Below are 27,753 nucleotides of genomic sequence, written 5' to 3'. Positions count from 1 at the left end.
TCCATTAACCAGTTCACTGTGTCATTTTCCGCCTGAGGATAGTAACTTCCATCTGGTCTGTGGAAAATATAAGTCAGTGCAATGTTTGCGGAAGTTCTTGTTATTTGAGCAGTTTTCTCCCTGTCCAACCTACAGTTGATAATCCGATCTCCACACGTAACCGATGAGGCACATTGTCAACAAGATTGCATTTACTGCCGAGGTTAGTGTCACTTACGCCGAGGACACAGTGACGCTCATTAGTGCTGATGATGTTATTGACTAATTTGTATCAGGTTGTTCTCACATCAAACGAAAGAACATTACTACAGATGTTTCGCCAGACTAAATTCCATGCTTTTCCGGCGTATGTTGTATCTATATTATTTTTCCTTTCTTGTTCCCCCCTTTCTGCTAAAATCACCATTGTTGTAATGTTTTTGGATTCTAAAAGCTATTTGCTGAGGCAGCTTCGTTCAAGATTAAATTCCCTATTATGTCAGTTTAAAATTTATTTTTGTAAATGATCGGGTGTTCTACACTTTCGGGCCTGACAAGGTCGTATAGTTTTGCTGTAATGCAGCCTGAATTGTTACACATTATGGTCGATGTACGTTTGACATACAACTCCATCGATTTAGACTTGGCGTGGCTTAGTCCCATATCTCCATTGCTCGGATCCAATTTTGCTATCTTCAAAGGCACCCGAAACAATTCCGCTTTTCATAACAAATTTGCTAAGGTGGACATGATCGTCTTCGCCAAACATGACGGGATGGGGAGAACCTGTGCTATGTATTAGGCCTTTGTTAAAATATACGTGTTGATAAATTGTATTCCCTGGAACTAGTGTACGCTACATTAACAATTTTCAATCAAAACTCCCTTCATTTTCTTGGTCACTTTTCGCTAATTTATTGCCAAAGTTTTTAAAAGGATAGTTGTAAATGCTATTCCAACAGCCTTGTGCTCCTCAACGCTGTTCGCCCACTCAACGTGTAAGTTAGTAAGCCCTTTCATATTCAGAACAGAGGCACTGAGAAAGGGCTTCCTTTGGTAAGCCCCTTTTTATTTCAATTTTTTGTTGACATTTAACGGAGATGTGTGCAGTAACAAAAATGGCTCTGAGCACTATGGGACTTAACATCTGAGGTCATCAGTCCCCTAGAACTTAGAACTACTTAAACCTAACTAACCTAGGGACATCACACACATCCATGCCCGAGGCAGGATTCGAACCTGCGACCGTAGAGGTCGTGCGGTTCCAAACTGTAGCGCCTAGAACCGCTCGCCCACCACGGCCAGCTGTGCAGTAACAAACACTGCCATATTTTTATGATGTCTATGGTTTTTGGCAGGAAGTCCATTGTGTCTATTAGGTATTTTGATTAACTTGATCAAACTCCTTATGGAAGATTGAGAAAAGCAGCCCACATTTTGTGTCACCTACCTGTGTTAGCGCAATGAGGTAAAAAGTGCAGTTTGTAAACTCGTTCTTCTAAAAGCACAGGTCTGCTATTGGTTTATGATGTTAGCGGTGTCGAGCTGTAATTTTACAATCTGAATTTCATAGCGAGATCGGCGATAGCTGTTTATTTTTTGTAACCTCTGTTCTTTGGGATCAACACTATTTTCTTTTCCAGAATGAGATTTTCACTCTGCAGCGGAGTGTGCGCTGATATGAAACTTCCTGGCAGATCAAAACTCTGTGCCCGACCGAGACTCGAACTCGGGACCTTTGCCTTTCGCGGGCAAGTGCTCAACCATCTGAGCTACCGAAGCACGACTCACGCCCGGACTTCACAGCTTTACTTCTGCCAGTATCTCGTCTCATACCTTCCAAACTTCTGCAAGGTTCGCAGGAGAGCTTCTGTAAAGTTTGGAAGGTAGGAGACGAGATACTGGCAGAAGTAAAGCTGTGAGGACCGGGCGTGAGTTGTGCTTCGGTAGCTCAGATGGCACAGTCTGCCGCCGGCAGTGCTGCGAGGCGGTCACGCGCCAGAGCGCTGCGGGCGAGGCGCGCACGGTGTGTTTGTGTTTACTTCGGCCGCTGTAAGTGCCGTTTTCCTTCTAGACCACCATGGCGCACAACTATCGGAAGAAGACATTACGTTTCAACTTTTGTTCCGACTTCGCCCGACCCAAGGCCCTGGAGGTAGAACGATTTATACGCGATGAAGTTAAAATACCACCAACGGATCTAATTGGTATCCACTTGTCCATAGTTAGCAGTACCGTCTACGTCAAAATGATCAACGATGCGGCGTGCGACAAGGTACTTCAAGAGGCAAAACGAGGACTGCGCTTCTGTCATTCCGACGGCAACGTCGGAGCCGTTACCGTCGATCACGCAGGTCTCGGCACACGGACGATAAGGATCTTCGAACTGCCGTTCGAACTACCTGCAGACGTCGTCATCGAGGCGCTCCGTCCCTATGGCAACGTTCTGGAACATGTTGCCGAACGATGGGTCCAATTTCAGACCTATCCAGTTTTAAACGGTGTTAGACAGGTCCGCATCGAGTTGCAGAAACACGTGCCTTCCTATCTACGTATCGGAGGCTGCCGTGCCATTATAATGTACGACGGCCAACCTCGGACCTGTTCCGGTTGCGGGAAAGAAGGTCACCTACGGTCTGAATGCATTCAACGACGTGTCGCGCAGCTCCCGTTGTCGGAAGCGTCCGTCACACCCACGATGACCGCCCTACCGGTCACTTACGCAGCGGCTCTTGCCACGTCTACAATTTCGTCCAGTCCGTCGCCCGGTCCTTCCGATCGGCACGTCCCACGGTCCCAGTCACCAACGGACGGTACAGACGTCCCACCTGACAACCTTGCCGCCGAACAGGCTCCCGCACCGGACGCCGAGGAGACCAGTACATCTTCACAACACCTGTTTGACAATTTCATTGTACCCACCGACGCCTTCGAACCAGGTCGACGCTCCTCCTTGCCGTCGTCCGACACTGAGGAACACGTGCGCAAACAACGCTCGCCACGTAGGCGCAGACGCCGTCGCCGTTCACCCACGGGCTCTCAGAGCGTTGCCACCCGCGACGACGAAGACGACACCCAAGCAGCCGACATTTCCACGCAGAGGTCGGCGGACAACTTTCACGATGAACAAGACGTTTCGCAGGACGGGACCACTATGGAGGTCGCCACGCACAATGTAACGATCGGTGCGCCGGTTGAGACGCCTGTCTCCCCGCCGACAACTCCAGATCTCTCTCACCACGACGCAATTCCCATGGACATTGGACAGACCCACGGCACAGGAGCATGGGCCGACGACATTGAGGAAGGTACGCCCCCTCCTCCGGATGAGTTACCTCCGCCGGACGAGGCTGCCTGTTAACATCAAAAGCGAGGCATTGCAGCAGATGGGACGGGACTTCCTGACGGTGCCCTCCTCTTACTTCCCTTGGTGATGGTAGATGCGTGTCCACCACCACTGAAACAAACATACCGGTTTGCCACACTGAACATCAACATGATCGGCACTGCACCCAAGCTGCAACTCCTATGTGACATGCTTCGGGCCTCTGACGTCGACGTCGCCCTTCTTCAGGAAGTACGCGTTGCCACACTATCACCAGTCTACGGTTACGACTCATACACGTCCACATGTGATCAATCAGGGCGTGGAGTGGCTTTCTACATACGCGAAGGAATCCCACTCACGGACACGACAATCCTTCCCTGTGGAAGAGGCATGGCTGTTACCATCTTCGACACGTGCGTCATCAATATCTACGCTCCGTCTGGCTCCACGAACCGTCGGCAGCGGTCCACTTTCTTCGGACATGACGTGGCGCCCCTGTTTTCTGGACGCTATGATCGCCTTATCATGGGAGGCGATTTCAACTGTGTCCTCCATCCGCAGGACCAAGTACCTGGTTATTCGCCATGCCCGGCGCTGCTCACCTTAATCGAAGATTTTCATCTAGTGGACGTTTGGGAGAAAATTCATGGCAATACCCCCGGTTTTACCCATTATACAGCACATTCTGCGAGCAGACTGGACCGGTTTTATGTCTCTGCTCACCTCGGCAATGAAGTCGCCCAAGCTGAACGATGGCCCCTTGCATTTTCGGACCATTGCGCCGTCATTTGCTCCCTGGCTCTGCCACCTCAGTCAGTGTGGCGCAGCAGAGGTTACTGGAAGCTTAATACCTCCCTCCTTAATGATCCACACTGCCGACAATGTATTGCCACTACATGGGCGTCTTGCGAAAGACGCCTTCCGCAGTACACATCCACGTTCCATTGGTGGCTCAAATGTGCCAAACCTGCGATCAGAAAGGCCTTCATACAATGTGGCAAGGAAGCAGCAGCATGGCATCGAGACACCACAAATTTTCACTACGCCGTCCTCCTTGAGCTCGATGCGCTCCCTCCATCACCTGACACCCACAGGGAACGACAACGTACTAAAGCTCGTCTCCTCTCTCTTCAACGTGCACGACTGCATGGTGTCGTGGTGCGTTCCCGACGACAAGACTTCCTCCACGACGAAACCCCATCCACAATCCATGCCGCATCCGACCATAGTCGTCGACGTCGGCTTTTCGTCCCCAACATCACGACCTCCGATGGTGTTCACCACACAACACAGGCGGCGGTCGTGTCCGCCTTTGCTGAACATTATCGCCAATTTTATGATGATGAACCGATGGCGACGCCCATTCCTGATGATCTCCGTCCTTCCCCTGATCGGACCCTCACCGTAGCGGAGTCAACGTCCATGATGTCTGCAATCACCGCAGAAGAGGTGGTAGATGCGATCAACAAAGGGGCCAAGAACAAATCACCCGGACCAGATGGTCTCCCAGTGGAGTTTTACCGGGCGTTTACCACGTTAATGCTTCCTCGCTGGACGGAAATGATTCAGGAACTCTTTACTCCGTCCTTCCCAATTCCACCTGAATTCGTCACTGGCATTCTTCTACCTGTGCCTAAACCGAAGGGAGGGTCTCATGTCTCTGCATATCGCCCCCTTACACTACTGAATGCAGACTACAAAATCTATGCACGCCTCTTAGCAGCGCGCATACGCACCGTCTTACCTACGGTCCTTTCACCTGAGCAGACTGCACCTGGTTGTGGGGCCACCTTACAAACAGCCCTAGGAGAATGCCGTGACCTCATTGCACTGGCGTCGGTTTGTCGCCTTCGTGCAGCACTGGTATCCGTCGATTTCACGAGTGCCTTTGATCGCGTTCGCCACCCATTCCTCCTCATGGTGGCGACACGTATGGGGTTCCCATTGCTTTTTGTCGATGCCATTCGCCGGTTACTCCTTCCCGCGGTCTCGATGGTACAAGTCAATGGGAGGCTTGCAGGACCGATTCCTATACGCCGCTCTGTGCGTCAAGGATGCCCTATGTCTACTTTACTATATGCCATTGCACTTGAGCCCCTCATCACTGGACTTACCTCTAGACTGCAGGGCCTCACTTTGCGTGACCACACCTTTCACTGTGGGGCTTATGCGGACGATCTCCTCTTTCTCACCTGCTCCTCCACGGAACTCAGTGACGCCATCCAATGGATCCACCAGTATGGACGTCTTTCTGGTAGCATTCTTAATGTCCGTAAATCGACTATGATGCACATTGGGCGCGGCCTCCCGGCTATGGTGCCGACCCCACTCCCAGTTAGTGCCACCCTTCGTTACTTGGGTATCGAATTTACGAGCTCCACACACCGCACAGTGGCCCTGGCTTACCGGCGGCTTTTGCAGTCGAACCGGCACCATGTCCACGGTCAAGTGCACCGTAACTTAAACCAACTCCAACGTGTGTCCTATGTCAACATCTATGTCGCCCCTAAATTGTTACACGTCGCCCAGATCCTCCCAATGCCGTTACTCCTTGGCCGCCGCATCCAATCAGCTTTTGGATATTTCGTGTCAGCAGGGGCACTTTTCAAAGTCCGCTACAACACTCTAACGCTGCCTCCTGCAAAAGGTGGCCTCGGACCCATCAACGTGCGGGCACGCTCTTCTGCACTCTTTGTCCACACTCTGTTGCGGCACTGGCAGGGGCCGGTCCCGTCTTTAACACGCAGTCTCTTAGATATCCACCGATCAATGTGGCACCCATTTCTCCATTATTGTACTACGTCGCCAATTGTTTCATAGAACTCAGCTACGTTCGGGCCGATCTTCCAGTCACCCGTCCTCCCCGTACAAAAGATTATTATCGTTTGTTTATGCTGTCCAACCCTTGCGACCCCATGGTGCTACAGCATCCTGACATTAACTGGCGCACGGTTTGGGGGTGTGTGCATGCGCCCTTTTTACTGTCGTCTGTGTCTGCACTCTGGTATGATTTAGTCTATGGAAAATTCCCGACTAATAGTCGACTTTATCGCATAGGACTGGCCACCTCCCCACTCTGCCCTGACTGTCAGCTCGAAGACACCGACGAGCACCGTCTTACGTGCCCCCTGAAACAAAACGTATGGCTCCTCATCCAACGAATCGTGGGCTCTTACCTCCGTGCCCCGCCAACGACGGTAACCCCGGATTTCCTGTTGTTGCCCCAGACATTTCACTACCCTCTTGCTAAGCACCATACCCTAATCTGGTTTCGAGGACAGGCTTTAGAATATCTCTTTCGGAGTGGTCCGCATACAGTCCTTGACTTCTGGTACAAAGTTGTGACCGCGCATAGCACCCTCACCCGAAAACCATCTTACCGACAAAACTTTTGCCGGTTATCTCCGCAGCGTCTTCCTTGACCCCCCTCAAAGTTGGGGTGTACCATGCCTACCTGTTACATGATGCAACACCCTTATCCACGTTCTCATGCATCGACCAAAAACAAACACTTTTTTTTTAAACAAAGGAAGAAGACAGAATATGTTATATTTTGTTGTATTTAATGTTTTTCTTTTTTAATATATTTTTTTTGTTTAACTAACAGTCATTTGTATATTTTTCAATGGTACCTTGAAGAACTCTTGCATAGTGAATATATATGTACTTTAGTTTGTTCAATACAAATTTTTAAACAAAAACAAAAACAAAAAAAAGGAAAACAGGATATGTTCTAATTTGTTGTATTTCATGTTATTCTAATAATTTGTTTACCTAACACTCATTTGTATATGTTTAACTGGTACCTTTTGCTTTGTATATATATATATGTACTCTCCGTTTGTTCAATAATAAAGATTAAAAAAAAAACAAAGCGTGTTCGGTAAATAATCTATTTAAAAAAAAAAAAAAAAAGATGGTAGATCACTTGCTCGCGAAAGGCAAAGGTCCCGAGTTCGAGTCTCGGTCGGACACACAGTTTTGATCTTCCAGGAAGTTTCACTATTTTCATTGTTTGAACTCTGCAGGCAGTGGATTTCATGGACAGTTTTGGTGAAATTGTCTCCTATTAGGTTTCAAAATCGTCTATAGAATCAAACGGGCAGTCCTTCAGGTCGTAAACATTTCCTAGCGGGATATCTCCGTTTGATTTCTAGTATATCCTTGGTGATGTTGGAAGAAATGTTCTCGTCCTCATCTCGCGATATTCGTTGAAGGTGTATAACACAGAACTCATCATATTCTTCTTAGTTTGTTCCCCCTATGCTTTTATTTGCATGATGTCTTTTAATCTTGTAGGCGCTGCATCTGCCTGATTGTGGAGGTCCCTTAGCACACAGTAGTAAAATTCTATAACCTGTTTCCTTTCTCTGGTCTTATCTGTACTAATAAATATTAAAACTTTCCTTGAGTTCGGTTTCACCCTTTGATTCCATCATTCTATCAGACTTGGAAAATTATTCAACGAACGGAGATACGTTTCCGAAGCTCACCTTCTAAATCTTCTTGTTATAATAACCGCATATTTAGATTCCACTAGCTTCTTACTCTTCGGGTGGGTTGTGGTATTAAATTTACGATGGTTAATAAAGCGCTGTGGTCGGAAATGCTACCGCGGACAGTTTCTGCTTTCAACACTCTATCTGCTAAGTTTCCCAACACGTAAATTCTGTTAATCCTACTACAGAAATTCGATACAATATGAGTCAATTTCACCATTATTGGGCATTTTATTTCCCACTCATCTTTTAGTTTAAGGTCAACAGCATGACCTCTCATGCTAGTTGAGTAATTGAAGCTGGGAATTTGATCCTCACGAGTCAATACACAATTAAAATCTCCCAGAAAAGAACGTGGCTCTTGCAGTTCAGTGAGTGCTGCCAGAAGGCACATATAAATTGACAATAGTAACTCCTGTTGTATGTATTCACATACCTCGCCCTGATTCTAATTCATGAACTTTGTGTAAGGGAGTACCTTCTATAACTAAAATGGCCGGGCCACCACTCGTTTCAACGGCCATATGGTAAAAACGAACATAACCGTGAAAATTTACCTGTGGGGACACTACGAGTACTCCCTGTGGGAGAGCATTGTGAGCCGCTGACTCATATAGGAACTGCTTCAGAGGAGCTGTTATTACATGCGACTGTATCCTGTTGGAGTTTAACGTGATAATCGTATATAACTGTAGCACTGGGGAGTGACATGTTTTTCTAGTCTGTCATTTCATGCCATTCCATGCCGGATCCGTCTTGAAAATCTGACGTGAGACATACGTCCTGGTTTGCATTTGAACCTTTCTTTTTACTCTTCTTACGTTTTGTGTTGACACTGGCATCACAAAATCTCTGCTCCGTTCACTCCCTGAGCGGTTACCCAAGGGTGGGCGGTGCCGTTCAATATGAGGGTGTGTCGTGTGCAAGCAGCTCGTCTGCCGTGCTCGGGGCACACGCAGTTTGCAAACATTCTTCCCATGTCCGGTCGCTTCTGCGATCACCGACGTTTGTTGCTTGTTTGTTATTGCTGTAAAACTCTACTTCATCATTACAGGGTTTGGGCGGCGACGTCATGTGTTGTTGACAATCTCTGGCTACTCGCCATATTTGCTTTCTGTTGCAACCAGAGGTGAGTCTGTTTGCGTAGATTGACATACCAGTACTGCAGTTCGGGGTTGTGACGTCAACGGGGACCGCGCATTGCTAGCTCCTGGCGGGTTCCGGACTACAGAATGGGGCTGTGACGTCACCTCAAACTTTTCGATTGATGGTGGCGTATTCGATTTGACTACAGATTTAGTTGACTCTGATTTAGAATTTAGCTTACAGTACTGTCTCAAATGATAGTTTCCAATATTGTTTTCTGAATGTCGTCTACTGCATTCAGCGACAGGTTGAATTCCTCTTCATCTGTCAAAGTCTGTCCATTGTAAATCACGTGCGCCTTGTAACCACAGACCAATACATGAGATGGGATATTTTGTTTGACATGATTATCAACACACCTAACACCACCAAAGTATTGTAGTCTATGTTGGCTTGATCACTGTTCATTACGAATTTGCTTGATATCTCCATAATTAGATAATACGCCTTTCAAGTAGCAGTTTTCTACCTTATGGACAAATTAAATACTCTAATCTGTTCATAATCAACATCAGAATTTGAAATGATAATTCTACTCACCGAATTGTCGCGACGGCGGAATTCAGCTTCTCCTTCAAACTTCTTTAGCACACTGGACTCGCATTCGGAAGGACGACGGTTCAATCCCGCGTCCGGCCGTCTTGATTTAGGTTTTCCGTGATTTCCCTAGATCACTTCAGGCAAATGCCGGGATGGTTCCTTTGAAAGGGCACGGCCGATTTCCTTCCCCATCCTTCCCTAACTCGAGCTTGTGCTCCGTCTCTAATGACCTCGTTGTCGATGGGACGTTAAACATTAATCTCCTCCTCCTCCTCCTCCAAACTTCTGTAAAACCCGTTCCAGCAGCAACGGGGATAGCAGTTTCACAAGAAAGAAATATTGCTCCAAGTCGCGACAAGCAGGGTGCGTCTGATCCGAAGTAATGCCAATAAAATCAAGTCATGAATTTTCAGTGAACTCGGTTGCACATTACTGTTTGCTTATCAAATCGAAATCTTACAGTAAGCTTCCTGGCAAACATGGTAGCCAAGGCAGTAGTTAACAGCGGGGACTTTATCACCACAATCACAATTTTACACAACACTGTAACCCATAGACCGAACAGAAATTCTCAACTTCCAAGTATAACAGCACGGTGCTTGAAGCACCACAGTTAGTCCGCTCAGTACGACCGCAAAAGCTGCTATTCGGGTCGCAGGCACCGCTTAAAGTTAACTGTCTGTAATATATTTTAAACTACTGCTGAGAGTGAACCAAGCTACGATCCCTGTTTACATTGCTGTTCATTATAAAACCACGCCAAACATTGTTTTTACTCTCGAAAATAAAATCTACATTTTAACAAGGAATCTGAGCCACATTTTGCTTCTGGTAAATGTCCACATACTTGAGAGGTGAATGCTAGCTTTAAAGACAGTGAAAAATTTTTGTTCCAGGATATTCTCCCATTTTACAGTTGCAATAACGTTAAAAAAAGATGAGTGCAGGGCAGGAGAGGGAGAACAACACACATGTAAACATTACAAAGAACGCCAATGTAAATATTTGCAACTGATAACGAGAATAAACTCTCGAAACAAGTTGTGTTATGCATAAGAAAACGAAATTGTTGTAGTGCTCGGTTATTTAAATCATCAATGACATGTTGCAGGCTTCTCCAGAAATATCGATTATGATGAATCATAGTAGGTTATTGTTTTTGTTGTTGGAAGATACGACATAGCTTGCAATGAACGTGGTGTGGAAGGATGACAAGTGTTGGCCTTCATTTTCTGTCACACATGTCGTCTAACTCAAAGGAACGTAGCACAGCACACCACAGAATTCCATTCCTTCTTTTTTCTGTCATACGGCCTTGCTGCAGCTAGAACTTGCAGGATCTGCCGCGTCCACAGCTGATAGAAATGGTGGCAGTACGGCCAATTTCGGGGATAATGTATTTCTGTCGGGTCCTAGAACCACATCAGTGTAGTTCATCCTCAGCGGACTGGATGCAGCTATACTGCATGTGCGTACGGGGCAGCAACACGATGTATGGTGCTAGCACGCCGTCTAACTAGAGCATTCGGACGCGAGCGTTGGCACTGCGGTAGACTCAGTGATTGCTTTGCACCGTCCTACAGCGGGCCTCCAAATATACCACAACGTTACTTGGGATAGCTCCGATAATTATTCTATTAGACAGTGAAAAACCCGTGTTATCTATATTTCCGATTTTACAGCTGCAATAGTATTAAAAAAAGTCGACTCCTCGACAGAAAAAGGGTTCGGTACAGGTCAGGGCAAGAGGAAACGAAATAAACTTCACAGGCTAAGACAGCATGTGACGTTATTTCAGTGATTACGAAATGGAGTCAGATTTATAAAGAAGGTTTCAGTAAGAACCAAGGTATCAATACGACCTTGCAGTATGCCTGGCTTGGACACATGCACCGTTTCAATTGAGAAGACGGTCATAAAACCGTTGCATTCTCTCCCGAGTCTCCCGAGTCACGGTGGCCCACAATTGTAGTAACTAGTTCATTGATAATCTGGATACTGGCACCAGGACAGATTTGACATCCGGGCTGGTCCCACACTTGTTCTGTTGGAGACAGGTCTGGGGAACTTACAGGACATGGGAGTACCTCTACGTCAAGCAGACATTTCATAGATACACGTACCATAAGGGGTAGCACATGAAGATGCAGGATGTCCGTGAAGCACCGTTATAGCGTCAGAGCTTCCTTAGTCACTACCAGTCATGACGTTGAGTCATTTCCAATAGTTCTCTTCACCATTACACCAAGAGTAACACGGCGGTGCCTCTCCAAAACATTGAGAGTATGGTACTTCTCCTCATGTCGTCGCATACTCGTCAACGTTACTCATACAGGATAGTATAGAACTGTGGTCCATTGCTGAACATAGTTCGAATCCATTCATCGGCAGCCCATGTTGCTCGCACACGCCACTTCAAACAGAGCCGTTTTTGTTGTGGTGTTCACGGCGGGCTATGCATGGAGTTTTAATTCCGTAGTCCATCTGCTGCTAATCCCCGGAGATCGACGCGACTTGACACAGAATGTGCCTGGAGTCCGTTCCTTGGTGCTTAATAAGGCACCCTTCATTGTGATGGTCAGACTTGGTCTACTGGAATTTTGATGAGTCTGCCTGTCCTCAAGTTTGTACGCAGTCCGACATCGCATTCAAATGCCATATATATCTAGGTACTGCACCATTCGTCCAGCCGGCCAAATGGACACCCACAATGAGATAGTGTCTCAAAGATTACCCGACAACTCCGTGACATTCACAGTGATAGAATCTCACGCTGCTGACACCCCTACATGGCTTACCAGGTCTGGAAACAAAGACTTTAATGAACTGTCTTTCTTGATGCAATAATTTACCAACAGCCCTATGTATTGTGAAAATTTATTTTATGAACTTGTATCTGCTGCCGGTTTCAGCATTGCATTGATGCCATCTTCAGGCTCCACAGGTCATAGTCGTAAAATCGCTATACACGGAAGGAGCCATATAACTGGATCCGTGAATCAAATCGTTATGCAACAGCTCCTGGTGGCCAGGTAATGGATCAACGAAGATTAATAAACTGTGGTGGCCGTTATAGCTAACACAGGGAATTTTTAACTCTCCTTTAAATAGCCGCCAATGGTGTTTGCGTATACGGACTTTCATTGACATCCGACCATGTTATCAGCCGTTTCACTTTTCTTCCTCGGGCAGTGTAGAGACGTCACTACAACGGCACCACTAATATCAGACATGGAATCAATCTCACATTCACCAGCAGTGTATGAAGTATAAAAACTGATACAGGAGTAATAATAAATATTTTAGTGAGTGGTAGTATACACTAATTCGAAAGAAGCATTCCGTATGACATTTATCCTATTTTTATCGGTTACCGAAAAATTGGAAATTTGTGGTAAGTTCTTGTGGGACCAAACTGCTGAGGTCATCAGTTCCTATCCTGGAACAAAAATACTTAATCGAAATTAAACAAAATTATTCCAAGGACAAGACACAGACCCATGCCCGAGGGAGGGCACGAACCTCCGATGGGGGAAGCCGCACGGGCCGTAACAAGGGGCCTACACCGCGCGGCTACCCCGCGCGGCTCGGTTATAGTCCTAGAAGATGTTAAGGAGATGCAAATGATTAAGTTCGAAGTAGCTTTTATAAGTTCTGCCTCCGACTTCAATAAACTTTAGAATTCTTGACAACATGACGTGTTGCAGATCTGAGGCAATCTTGGCCTTCTTTTACGAGGTCAGTACCATTCATAAACCGAACGAACAATTAGTTCCTTGTTTACTTTTTGTACGAATGCATGGTTTCACGGCGATATATATGAGAGAGCGATGTGGAATAATTTTCAGATTTTGGCCTCTAGCCAGCCCTGTAGTGGAAGTTAACTACATTTCTCTATTTACCATTTTGCAACGGCACCATTCACTACACACTGATGAGGCAAAACATTATAACCACCTGACTAATTGCTTTTTCGACCGTCTTTGGAACGAAATACATCACTGATTCTCTTATAAGGGATCCGACAGCTTATTGATAGGTCGGTCTTTGGAACTAAATACATCACCGATTCTCTTATAAGGGATCTGACAGTTTATTGAAAGGTTTGTGGAGGCATGTGACATTAGATTCCTACCGACGGGCCATGTAATTCATGTAAATAACGGGCCGCTGATCTGCGTTCGGTGATGCCACCCGATAACGACCCATATGGGTTTCAAAGGATTACACCAGGCGAATTTGGTCTTCGAGACATCAACCTGTTTTCAATATAATGCTTCTCAAAAAAACTGTAGCATGGTTGTGACTCAAGATACAGATAGTTGTACTGCTGAAAGATGACATCGTCGTCGGGGAAGACATCAAGCATGAAGGGATTAAGGTGGTTCGCAGCTGTCAGCGTGTTTTCGACAGCTACCACAGGTCCCACGAAAGAGCAGGAGAATGTCTTCCATAGCGTAGTTATTGCTCCCACCAGCCTCGGTCAGCTGCGCAGTGCACGTTTCGGACCGCCGTTCACCTCGATAATGGCGTTTGTGGAGACGATCATCGACTTAGTGTAGCATGAATGACATTCATCCCAAGAGGCGACACGTTTCCATTGATCGAGAGTCGAATTCCGATGGGCCCGCACCCAAGGCAATCGTAATTGTCGATGTCGTTGGGTCAACGTGTGAACACGTAGGGGCGGTCTGCCGCGGAACTCCATGTTCAACAACGTACGATGAACTGTGTGCTCCGAAGCACCCGCAATGTGCTCTTTAGGCCGCGACGCCATGGATCACCATCAGTCCTACTTTAGAGAGCAGACAAGCCTCCGAACACCACGTTCTGTGAAGAGTCGTGGACGTCCAACGATTTACATCTTTCCGTAGATGCTCACGACAGTAGCATGTGAACGTTCGACCTGGTTCGCCGTTTTCGAGGTACTCTTTCATAGGTTTTGAGTAATAATAACCTGCCCTTTGACAAGCTTATCTCAGTGGATTTCCAGGGTGAGGCGCCATCCGTCTCTGCTGCGCTTGCACAATTTTCAATGTACGTCAAGTGCTCGCAACGTAATCAGGCGTCATGTAGTCTCGTGGTTGGTGGTGGCCATAATATTTTAGCTTATCAGTGTATGTGCATTCAGTCTTTTTCTGAGATTGTAAAAAGTGCTCCGAAAACATTGGGTTTCCCCAAACATGAAAAACTGTTGTAAGGGGAAACATGGTCATGTATTGAAGGACCAATCTTCTACTCAAAATCAAAAGTGTTTCAATCGAAAATATCTTGTCAAAACGGTATTGAATAGTCTTGTGCTACATTATTACTCTATTACACACCAATAATTGCTCTGAATCGACAGCTGCAGCCTGTAAGAAAGTGTCAGCGTCTCTTCATTCACTACTTAAATACTTAAATCATTTTCTTTCGTGCTTAAAACAGCTGATAGAGTTACTAATACTCCCTATACAGGATATGGTGATGCTGTTTTCCTAAGACTTTTGTAAGAAAGCTGAAGCCGGGTGGAACAGGCGACGCATCTGGTGTGACATACATTATTCTGACCACGTCACTGCTGCCTACAAACAATCATCATGACAACGCGTCGGTAAGCGTGGAGACTATCATTATCAATGTTTAATCCATCGTCTTGTCAATCGTTGCACTTCCTCTTCCTTATCTTCAACTCTAATTTCTGAATGGCACACTTCCTTCTCAAAAACGGAAAACTGTCTGCGCACGATTACATAACTCTTCCACGTTCTCTAACTGATATTCTGTATCGCAAACCCAAATTTGGAATAATCTTCTTCAAAATATCAGAAACATTGAATTCCTTTCGAACTTCAAAAGACAGATAACGCTCTACTATCTATCACAACAGCTGCCTCCTCCATATAACAGTTTGCAGCTCATTCTCTTTAATCCTCCCTCCATACAACTTTTCTCTCCGTCTGTCTGCAGAGTTATCTGTTTAAGTTCTGTTCTTTCCTTACAGCCACTGATACTGTAATTTATCTTCACTTCTTTCCTTACCTCTTTGGCTTGTGATAATACTTAATATGTCTTCAAACGTAGTAAACTAATTTATGCCATTCTTAATGCCCCTTTCTATTACTATTAAAGTGTCATTATTATTATTATTATTATCATTATTATTATAAATAATTGTGAAATATTTGTAATATTTTTTGTAAGTGTTGTTACTGGTCAGATGTAAGAGAAGGTTTTACGACCATAATATGGTCAAGCTAAATAAGGAACCAATAAATGAATGAAGTAATCAGCAGCTGAAGTCAATTCAAGAAAAACTGTTACCAAATTTCAGTTATAAGTCAAATATATTTTTAAATAGACACTTTTGTGAAATACTGACAAATTTAAATTCTCAAGACAGAGAATGAGATTACGGCATTAATGAAACACAATTCATTTGCAAATATCACGTGTTTCATGGTAGAAGACTTTCTTCAGTTTAAAGGTATAAAGGTGGTGCACAACCAATGAAGTAAAGCCGTCGGCACATGGACCGTGCTGTCGAACGTTAACGTGGAGCTAGCCAAGTTCGACGTGCTGCTCAACGCTCAGAAATAATGCGACTTGTGCATACGGTACGTGGGCCGCAACACGGGATACGCGATCGCAACGCACTCCAGCGGCAGTTGAGGGATGCTTCTAGTTCGTAATTACACAGTTTACTCAACGGGCGCGCGTAAAATTCCCACGCTAGCTCTATTAAAACGCACATTTCCTCCATCGTCCACGAAAAGGAAACTACCATGTCCAATTAGTAAGGACACAGGCTTATAAAAGTTCCATTACAAACAGTGCATTACAAATTTGGAATACTTCTCTGGATAAGATAAACATTATTTCATCATTCCCACATTTTAGTAAAACCCCAACGTCAGTCTTACTTGACCACTCTTCCTACGCAGCAGCAGAATCTTTGCAACATGTGAACTACGAGGAGTAAAGGAAAAAGGAGCAAAATATCTTCATACAAGTAACACAAGCTGTCCTGTACATTAAGACAATCCAACAAAGTCACCTCTCAAAAATAGGTGAACTTATATTTACATAACATCAAATATTATAGTATATGCTTATATTAAACTAATAATACAGCATCAGAACCTAATACATACACGAATGCTAGGAAAAAAAATACGGAAGGGTCAAGACGCGAACCACTGCTTCGCTATATAACTCTTGACTTGTCAGTGACTCTACGCATTACGCTAAACCAACATCACAACCTCTACAACTAATTAAGTTATGTTAGCCCTTGCTGAAATCCTTAATCGTAGATATGTTACTAACTGAAATTTAATTATAACAAATTGTACCAGGAACAATACGTTTTGGGTGGATCTTCAATGTGTCGCTGCCTTCAAATACCCTACACTCATAATACGCAAGTTACAATAATTCTTTTGCCACGAATATGATGTTTCTCATTATTTTATTGTAACGAATCACACAGTTAACAACGAGTTTTCCTATGATTCTCAATTTGCTGGTGCTCAGAAACGGCATTTATACATATAGGCTTGAAATGAATGCCAATATGGCGCCTCACAACCCCGTACTGAATAGAGACGGAGTGCTTGTGACGTAGGTGGCGTTGTGCCACCTCATTGGTCAACGCTCAGACGCACGCTCAGAATATCTGACATGCCAAATACTGCTTTGCACGTTCGGAAAGACTTCCGAACGTGCTGTTCCACGCTATGACGTCAGAAACTCGGCACGCTCAACGTTCTGATGTACGGTCCGTGTGCCGACGGCTTAAGGTTTAACCGTCCACACGTTATGCAACTTATTCTTAAAACATACGAAACTCTACTCAACATAAAACTCGGTAACTGAAGAATTTCCAATAGCTTCTAAACAGCTGTAATATATTATATAACACTGAATATGTAGAGATCGTAATATTTACAAACCATGCACAAAACACAGCCTCGTATCTTACAGCAACAAAAACAGTACATATTACCGAAGACTGCGTACATTATTTTCTACTCCACATACCTCCATGTGGCTCTAAAATCACTTACCGGACTGAAACACCAATCAGTGAATATCATGTTTTCGTATGTACAGTGTAGTCTAGTTACAACACTCTCCCCTGGCATAAATCATTCTCGAGCTACCAACTTCGTGAAACGGTTAAAAACCCACGAGTCTTTTGGTTGAGTGCTTCACGGCCATTATAGAGTGGCACTCATGTGTGGTTGCTGTTGGCGTCCTTATATAACCAAAGTACCGCCTGTGACGTCACTGGTCTCCATTCCAGCGCAAAGTCAGGTAATGTTTTTGTTGTAGGACCACCATGCCTCTTCAACCTGCCGATGGTTCCTGCTAAGCCTACTTGCTTTTTTTGTTACATCGATTACACATTAGTTGTCTGTCCGTATGTGCGTGAAAATCTGTGAAACATTTTGTACCACATGAACAATATGCATGTGCACGTAAAATTAGCAATGGAGGTAGAGAAGACCGTGGCTTGCCCTTCCTTGACGTCCTTGTACACCGCAAAGCATGTGGGAGTCCCACTGTGAGCGACGCTGTCGACCAAAAGACCACAAGGCCGATATCTTCATGCTAGCAGCTACCACAACGCAGCAAAGTAAATTTCTGTTCTTAGGGCCTTGGTGCATGTAGTGGGAGCCCTTTCAAACGCTGAAAACCTGCGGGAGGAACCGAGCCGCTTGTGGAAAGTGTTCAAAGAAAACGGCTACAACAACTAATAAGTTCCGTAAGCTATTTTTCCAAAGACACGTAAGCAGAAGACCTTGTGTTTTTGACGTTCTGCTGTTCGGTAACAGGAAAGATTAATCAACTCCTAAAGTTATATAAAATCCATTTAGTATTTAGGCCTCCAGAAAGACAGTGTACTATATCTTTGAGCGCCAGACAGACTTTGTGTACACTATTGAACAGCATCGTACAGAACACGAGATTTGTCTCCTCCTCCGGTACCTCGAGAGATTAGCAGTATCAGAACATACCCTGGAAAGCGGACACCGAATTTTATTCGACTAACCATGTATTATGAAACGGATAAGTGGGTTCTACAATTATAAATGAAACGATTAAGATAAAAATTTCTGAAAACACAAGAAAGACGGCAGTTTCCAACTGTGCACAGCATGGGACCTGGCCGTCGGAAGGCTGCAGCGGGAGCAGCGCTCACACAACTAAACCATTACCTTCCATGTGCTGGACTGGGCATCCGTGGTATCTCAGGTGATAGTGCGGCTATATAAGAACGGCAGCAGCAATCATACGAGAGTCACCAGTACATAGTGGCCGAGAAGCACTCGGCAAGAAGCTCGTGGTGTTTTAACCATTAACCCGGCTGGTGGCTCGAGATCTTTTCACCAATGTTTTTTCTTTGCACATTTCGCCATTCAACTAACCTTCGCAGACTAAAGTCTATGCAATCAGATGCAGAGGTCTCGACGGGCTACAAATATCTAACCTTTCTGCCGATTCATATTCCGAGCTATATCAGGTTTAGATGGTCTGTTACCTGACGACTAAAATGTGCAGTGGGCCTGTCATACTGGACGAACGTATCCAACCTTGTGGACAAAGGAACCGCTACGAGTAATGTTGGAACCTTGTTGTAATGGGAATCTACATGATTGGGCCCTATAAAGCGGAACTGGATAACAGCAGCCCCAACCAACTGTTTGTGTATCTTAGCACACCACACGTTTACAGAAAAGCGTTCTTGAAAGAAAAAAAAGTGGATTTTCATCGGATCATCAGTGTCAGTTCTATATATATACATCTACATCTACATGGATGTTCTGAAAATCACATTTAAGTGCCTGGCAGCGGGTTCATCTAACCACCTTCACAATTCTCTATTATTGCAATCCCGTACAGCGCGCGGAAAGAACGAATATCATTCCGTATGAGCTCTGATTTCCCTTATTTTATTGTGGTGATCGTTCCGCCTTATGAAGGTCGGTGTCAACAAAATATTTTCGCATTTGAAGGAGAAAGTTGGTGATAGGAAATTCGTGAGAAGATTCCGTCGCAACGAAAAACAGCTTTCTTTTAATGATTTCCAACCCAAATCCTGTATCATTTCTGTGACACTCTCTCCCATATTTCGAGATAATACAAAACGTGCTGCCTTTCTTTGAAGTTTTTCGATGTACTCAGTCAGTCCTATCTGGTAAGGATCCCACACTGCGCAGCAGTATTCTAAAAGAGGACGGACAAGCGTATTGTAGGCAGTCTCCTTAGTAGGTTTGTTACCTTTTTCTAAGTGCCCTGCCAATAAAACACAGCCTTTGGTTAGCCTTCCCCACAACATTTGCTATGTGTTCATTCCAATCTAAGTTGCTCGTAATTGTAATACCTAGGTATTTAGTTGAATTTACGGATTTTAGATGAGACTGATTTATCGTGTAACCGAAGTTTAACGAGTTTCTTTCAGTTCTCATTTGGATAACCACACACTTTTTGTTATTTAGGGTCAACTGCCACTTGTCGACCCATTCAGATAGTTTTTCTAAATCGTTTTGCAGTTTGTTTTGATCTTCTGATGACTTTATTAGTCGATAAATGACAGCGTCATCTCCAAACAACCGAAGACGGCTCAGATTGTCTCCCAAATCGCCGTCCGTGGTGGCCGAGCGGTTCTAGGCGCTACTGTCTGGAACCGCGTGACCGCTACGGTCGCAGGTTCGAATCCTCCCTCGGGCATGGATGTGTGTGATGTCCTTAGGTTAGTTAGGTTTAAGTAGTTCTAAGTACTAGGGGACTGATTACCACTGCAGTTAAGTCCCATAGTGCTCAGAGCCACTATGTGTAAGTAGTCCGTTTCCTTCGAGGTAATTCATAATGTGCGAATACAATGTATGTTCTAAAATCCTGCTGCACATCGACGTTAACGATATGGGCCTGTAATTTAGTGGATAACTTCTATTACCTTTCTTGAATATTGGTCTTTGGATACGGATCTTTTGTCGAGCGAACAGTTGTATATGATTGTTAGTGAGGAGCTAATGCATCAGCAAACTCCGAAAGGAACTCAATTGGTATACAGTCTGGACCAGAGGACTTGCTTTTATTAAGTGATTTGAGTTGCTTCACTACTCCAAGGATATTTACTTCTACGTTACTCATGTTAGCAGCTGTTCTCGATTCGAATTCTGGAATACTTACTTCGTCTTCTTTTGTGAAGGCATTTCTGAAGGCAGCGTTTAGTAAATCTGCTTCGGCAGCGCTGTCTTCGATAGTGTCTCCATTGTTATCGCGCAGAGAAGCGTTGATTGTTTCTTGCCGCTAACATACTTCACATACGACCAGAACATCTTTGCATTTTCTGCCAGGTTTCGAGACAAAGTATTGTTGTGGAAACTGTTATAGGCGTCTTGCATTGAACTCGTTGCTAAGTATCGAGCTTCTGTAAAGGATCGCCAATCTTAGGGATTTTGCGTCTCTCTAAATTTGTCATGTTTGTTTCGTTGTTCCTGCAACAGTGTTCTAACCCGTTTTGTGAACCAAGGAGGATCACCTCCGTCATTTGTTAGTTTGTTTGGTATAAACCTCTCAAATTCTGCCGATACTAATTCTTTGAATTTAAGCCACATCTATTCTACACTTGTATTATTAATTTGTAATGTGTCGAGATTGTCTCTTAGGAAGGCGACAAGTGAATTTTTATCTGCTTTATTGAATAGGTATATTTTTCGCTTAATTTTGGAGGATTTGGGGATTACAGTATTCAATCTCGCTATGACAGCCCTGTGTTCACTAATTCCTATATCGGCTTTGATGCTGGTTATTAACTCTGGATTATTTGTTGCTAAGAGGTCAAGTGTGTTTTCACAACTGTTTACTGATCGCTTGGGCTCATGAACTAACTGCTCGAAATGATTTTCAGAGAATGCGTTTAGCACAATTTCGGATGATATTTTCTGCGTACCTCCGGAATTAAACATGTATTATGCTTATCCATTACGGATATTTTAGAACCGTAACTGTATATTGAATGTAAGTAAGTTATACAGAACTGCAATCAGTCACTTTTTTTGAATAATAATGCCTTATTCCATGAACCGGTTTTCTAACCTTTTCAGGTTCATCTTCAGATGGTTTCGGGCGCATCCGGGAAGTTACATCATTACTGGTAGTAGCATAATGCTGGGTGCTGGTTCTATGGCAGAAAGATGGGTCACACTTTAATGTATCACCATGACTATAGCTTATATAGCTTATATGTCGATATGGATGTAAATTTAGTTTATACTACTGCGACAGTATAGGCGGCTTTTTTCGGTTCGTGTCCATCTGTATGCCTCCATTTTGATGTTCAGAACACTTCCACACAAACTATATTAATTTACACTTTGACAGTGACACTTTTCTAGCATCCAGCATGCGCTTTACAACTGATGCTTGTAACAAAGACCTTGACAGGAAGATATGGCATAGGCCTACTTTGTACAGAGATGTAATTTGTTGTTCTTTACGTGTATTAAAGTCGATATAAGGGCAAGTATTTTAATCAGAATGGCGATAACATGAGAGCACAAGATAAAATAAAGAAATTACTACAAGAATAAACTTCAGGTGATCCGGTATCTTATTTCTACTTGTATATTACAGGCAGTATGTAGTAATTTTTGTATAGCAATTATCGTGTTTGGCATTAACATGAATCCCAAGGAATCAATAATACAGAGTTATTGTATCTGCAGTGAGATGCAGCTGTCTTTATGACTAGGACCTGTATATTTAAATTAATAACAAATCTTCAGATGAACTGTTGACTTATTTCTGTTGTTACGTTAACATGATCTGTGGTATTATCCAGAGCAGATTCTGTTTATTTTAGCTAAAGGTATATGTATAAGAGTTATAGTGATTGTAATGGACTAAAGCTGTTTGTATGGCTGTACATTTAATATTTAAAAAAATCATGAACAAAAATTCTTTAGCTGCTGACTTATTTTTATTCTTCGATTAGAGTGATCTGGGATATTGGTAAAGGCAGCTTCTGTGTGTTCCAGCTAGAATTAATATGTATAAAGTACTGATTTATGTTAGCAATGGAGGGCTTTAAAATTTAGAGATATGGTAGATGTTTTATTCTGTGGTAGTATATTACATTGACACCGGTGTGGTTGGGATGTAAGGAGAGGGAGAGGATGGGTCATTGGGAGAGGGGGGTGTTGGGGAGCAGGTGTAGAGTGCGTGGGTAATAGATAAGCATAATCTGTTGGTACCACGCTAGGTAATTAGAACAACGCGCGAATTTCGGCAATGTAAACTTAAACTGACGAAAACCGTCCTTGCAATAAGATTTAACAAAAAGTGTCTCTCAGAAAACGTGACTCCAAATTATATCAGAATAAAAATAACGAGTTAAAGTATGTCAGCCAAGATACCAAAAGTACGATGTAAAATTATTTGGTTAAAAACTGAAATCAGGTCTCCTTACAAAAAGAAAGATCTGCTCAATTCAAAGCTCTATAATATGCACTTAGAACTTGGCCATAAACTTGTCGTTCATGTCTGCATGGTCTTCCTAGACTATGTCAATATATATGTAAACAAAGAACGTATTATCATCTCACATAGACACGAGAAAAAAATAAATGCTCTAATTTCAAAGAATGCCGTGAAGTCCCCCAGTATCTCTTCTGAAACAGAAGATACGTTTTTTGATAAAGTGATGAATACTACAGAAATATGCTTCAGTAGTAATGAATTCAAGCTGTTAAACAAAGGCCTTAAGCACAACATTACCCCCTCACTAAATAAAAGCAACATTAAAGACCTCATAGTTAACACAAAAATTGCATGTACAGCAGCTAAACTAAAACACAATGAACAAAATGCTGTAGCTCATAAGGCAAACAACATTATTATGAGGAGCATTCACCAGAACAAAATGTACAATAAGATGAATACTGAACGTAAGACATTATGTGACATAAATAAGAAACTTTCAGTTGAAAATGCCCTCATTGTCAGAGCAGACAAAGGTAACACAGCTGTTGTCATGTATGAATCAGACTATATTAGCAAAACTTGTGAATTCTTCAGAAAGAATAATATAAAGGAAATAGCATATGACGCTACTCCCAAATTCCATGATAAAATTAAAAATGTACCTAAAAGCTGCAACTTCTTGTTGACACCATTAGAAGCAAAGCACTGTATAGTGATGAACCCATCAACACCAAAATTGAGATCACAGCCTAAGATCCACAAACTGGAATGTCCAATATGCCCCATTGTGAACTCTATCAATAGCCGAAGCTATAAAATCACCACAAGGCATATGTATTTGAAAATAAACTACTCCATTAAAAACACTTATGAGCTCATCAATAGTATAAAAGAAATCCTCATCCCAGTCACAGCTAAATTTGCATCTCTTGATATGGTGAACCTATATACAAACATACCTGTCAATGAAACAATTAGTTTAGTAAGGAATAACTTACTCATACTTGGGACAATGGGTATAGCTGAGATCTATGAACTCATAGAGATCCTGGAACTTATATTGTCACACAACCACTTCCTGTTCAACAACAAGTTTTACTTTCAGATAGATGGACTGGCAATGGGTAATAGTCTTGCAGACTTGCTAGCAGACATATATATCAACAACCTTGAAAATAACTTTTTAGGTCCCAAAACCAACTAAAAGATAAGCTGCATTATTACAAACGCTACATTGATGACACATTCATTCTGTTCAATGGAACAACAGAAGAAATAGATAATCTAGCCAAAGATCTTAATAAAATACTCAATAAAATCGAAATCACAGTAGAACATGAAATACCAGAAGGCATTAACTATCTTGGTCTAACAATCTCAAATAAAAATCACGAGCATAAATTTCAAATTTTCAGAAAGCCAACAACCACCAATGTTACCATACACAAATCCTCTTGCCATCCAGACCAACATAAAATAGCATTCTTTAGAACAATGGTTAATCGCATGCTTAAAATCCCAATGGACACAAGTGAAAGACAAAAAGAAACTGAAATTATTAAATCAATTGCCTCCACCAATGGGTACAGCCCTGCTATAATAGATAAACTAATCCATACAGCAAAACTAAATCAACCAACTCCTGAACAACCACCCAAAAACAAGAAAACCACTTTTGTTAGCCTGCCTTTCATAGGGAAGATTTCTCACCAAATTGCCAACCTCTTCATGACATACAACACAAAAATAAGTTTCTTTGCCAACAACAAAATACGAAATAAAATCATACACAGCACCAAAACCACTATACAACAGTATCAAAAGTCAGGCGTGTACAAGCTCACTTGCAACTCATGTCCAAGCTTCTACATTGGACAAACTGGTAGAAGCTTCATAACAAGATTTAAAGAACACATAGTAGCACTCCGTCTTAACAACCTGAACAAGTCCAGCTTTGCCTCACATCTTGCCCAACACAATCATTCTGCAAACAACATAGCACAGAATCTCCGAATACTACATTTTGCCAACAGAAGCACCTTACTTGACCTTCTTGAAGAAATTGAAATATTTATCTACACGAATACAGCACCTGACTACCTACTCAATGATCAAGCTGAACTGAGAAACACATTTTTCCTTCAGTACTTTGAAGACCTACTAGTTCAAAACTAGTAATCACCCAACGAATCCTACACCAACTCACCAACCACACCCTCCCAACGACCCACCCCCTCCCTCTCCTTACATAATAACCACACCAGTGTCAATGTAATATACTACCACATAATAAAACATGTACCATATCTTTAAATGTTAAAGCCCTCCATTGCTAACATAAATCTGAACTTTATACATATTAATTCTAGCTGGAACACACAGAAGCTGCCTTTACCAATATCTCACATCACTCTAATGTACAATCACTATAACTCTTATACATATACATTTAGCTAAAATAAACAGAATCTGCACTTGATAACACAACAGATCATGTTAACGTAACAACAGAAATAATCCAACAGTTCATCTGAAGATTTATTATTAATTTAAATATACAGCTCCTAGTCATACAGACAGCTGCATCTCACTGCAGATACAATAACTCGGTATTATTGATTGCTTGGGATTCATGTTAATGCCAAACATGATAATTGCTATAAAAATTACTATAAACTGCCTGTAATCACCCAACGAACCCTAAACCAGCTCCCCAACCACCCCCTCACATGGAAGAATCCTGGAGATACTAGAAGGTATCAGATAGATTATATAATGATAAGACAGAGATTTAGGAACCAGGTTTTAGTTTGTAAGACATTTCCAGGGGCAGATGTGGACTCTGACTACAATCTATTGGTTATGAACTGTAGATTAAAACTGAAGAAACTGCAAAAAGGTGGGAATTTAAGGAGATGGGACCTGGATAAACTGAATGAACCAGAGGTTGTACAGAGTTTCAGGGAGAGCATAAGGGAACAATTGACAGGAATGGGGGAAAGAAATACAGTAGAAGTAGAATGGGTAGCTCTGAGGGATGAAGTAGTGAAGGCGGCAGAGGATCAAGTAGGTAAAAAGTCAAGGGCTAGTACAAATCCTTCGGTAACAGAAGAAATATTGAATTTAACTGATGAAAGGAGAAAATATAAAAACGCAGTAAATGAAGAAGGCAAAAAGGAATACAAACGTCTCAAAAATGAGATCGACAGGAAGTGCAAAATGGCTAAGCAAGGATGGCTAGAGGACAAATGTAAGGATGTAGAGGCTTATCTCACTAGGGGTAAGATAGATACTGCCTATAGGAAAATTAAAGAGGCCTTTGGAGAAAAGAGAGCCTCTTGTATGAATATCAAGAGCTCAGATGGAAACCCAGTTCTAAGCAAAGAAGGGAAAGCAGAAAGGTGGAAGGAGTATATAGAGGGCCTATACAAGGGCATGTACTTGAGGACAATATAATGGAAACTGAAGAGGATGTAGATGAAAATGAAATGGGAGATACGATACTGCGTGAAGAGTTTGACAGAGCACTGAAAGACCTGAGTCGAAACAAGGATCCGGGAGTAGACAACATTCCATTGGAACTACTGTCGGCCTTGGGAGAGCCAGTCCTGACAAAACTCTACCATCTGGTAAGCAAGATGTAAGAGATAGGCGAAATACCCTCAGACTTCTAGAAAAATATAATAATTCCAATCCTAAAGAAAGCAGGTGTTGACAGATGTGAAAATTACCGAACTATCAGTTTAATGAGTCACAGCTGCCAAAAACTAACACGAATTCTTTACAGACGAATGGAAAACTAGTAGAAGCCGACCTCGGGGAAGATCAGTTTGGATTCTGCAGAAATGTTGGGACACGTGAGGCAATACTGACCCTCCCACTTATAAAATAGATCAAGGAAAGGCAAACCTATGTTTCTAGCATTAGTAGACTTAGAGAAAGCTTTCGATAATGTTGACTGGAATACTCTCTTTCAAATTCTAAAGATGGCAGGGGTAAAATACAGGGAGCGAAAGGCTATTTACAATTTGTACAGAAACCAGATGGTAGTTATAAGAGTCGAGGGGCATGAAAGGGAAGCAGCGGTTGGGAAGGGAGTGAGACAGGGAGGATATAAGATGAACATCAACAAAAGCAAAACGAGGATAATGGAATGTAGCCGAATTAAGTCGGGTGATGCTGAGGGAATGAGATTAGAAAATGAGAGACTTAAAGTAGTAAAGGAGTTTTGCTATTTGAGGAGCAAAGTAACTGATGATGGTAGAAATAGAGAAGATATAAAATGTAGACTGGCAATGATAAGGAAAGCGTTTCTGTAGAAGAGAAATTTGTTAATAGCGAGTATAGAATTAAGTGTCAGGAAGTCGTTTCTGAAAGTATTTGTATGGAGCGTAGCCATGTATGGAAGTGATACGTGGACGATAAATAGTTTGGACAAGAAGAGAATAGAAGCTTTAGAAATGTGGTGCTACAGAAGAATGCTGAAGATTAGATGGGTAGATCACGTAACTAATGAGGAGGTATTGAATAGAATTGGGGAGAAGAGGAGTTTGTGGCACAACTTGACAAGAAGAAGGGACCGGTTGGTAGGACATGTTCTGAGGCATCAAGGGATCACAGATTTCGCATTGGAGGGCAGCATGAATGGTAAAATTCGTAGAGGGAGATCAAGAGATAGATACACTAAGGAGATTCAGAAGGATGTGGTTTGCAGTAAGTACTGGGAGATGAAGAAGCTTGCACAGGATAGAGTACCATGGAGAGCTGCATCAAACCAGCCTCAGGACT

Source organism: Schistocerca serialis, chromosome 9, assembly GCF_023864345.2.
Source record: "Schistocerca serialis cubense isolate TAMUIC-IGC-003099 chromosome 9, iqSchSeri2.2, whole genome shotgun sequence".
NCBI classification, from domain to species: domain Eukaryota; kingdom Metazoa; phylum Arthropoda; class Insecta; order Orthoptera; family Acrididae; genus Schistocerca; species Schistocerca serialis.
This window is presented reverse-complemented; position numbering follows the sequence as displayed.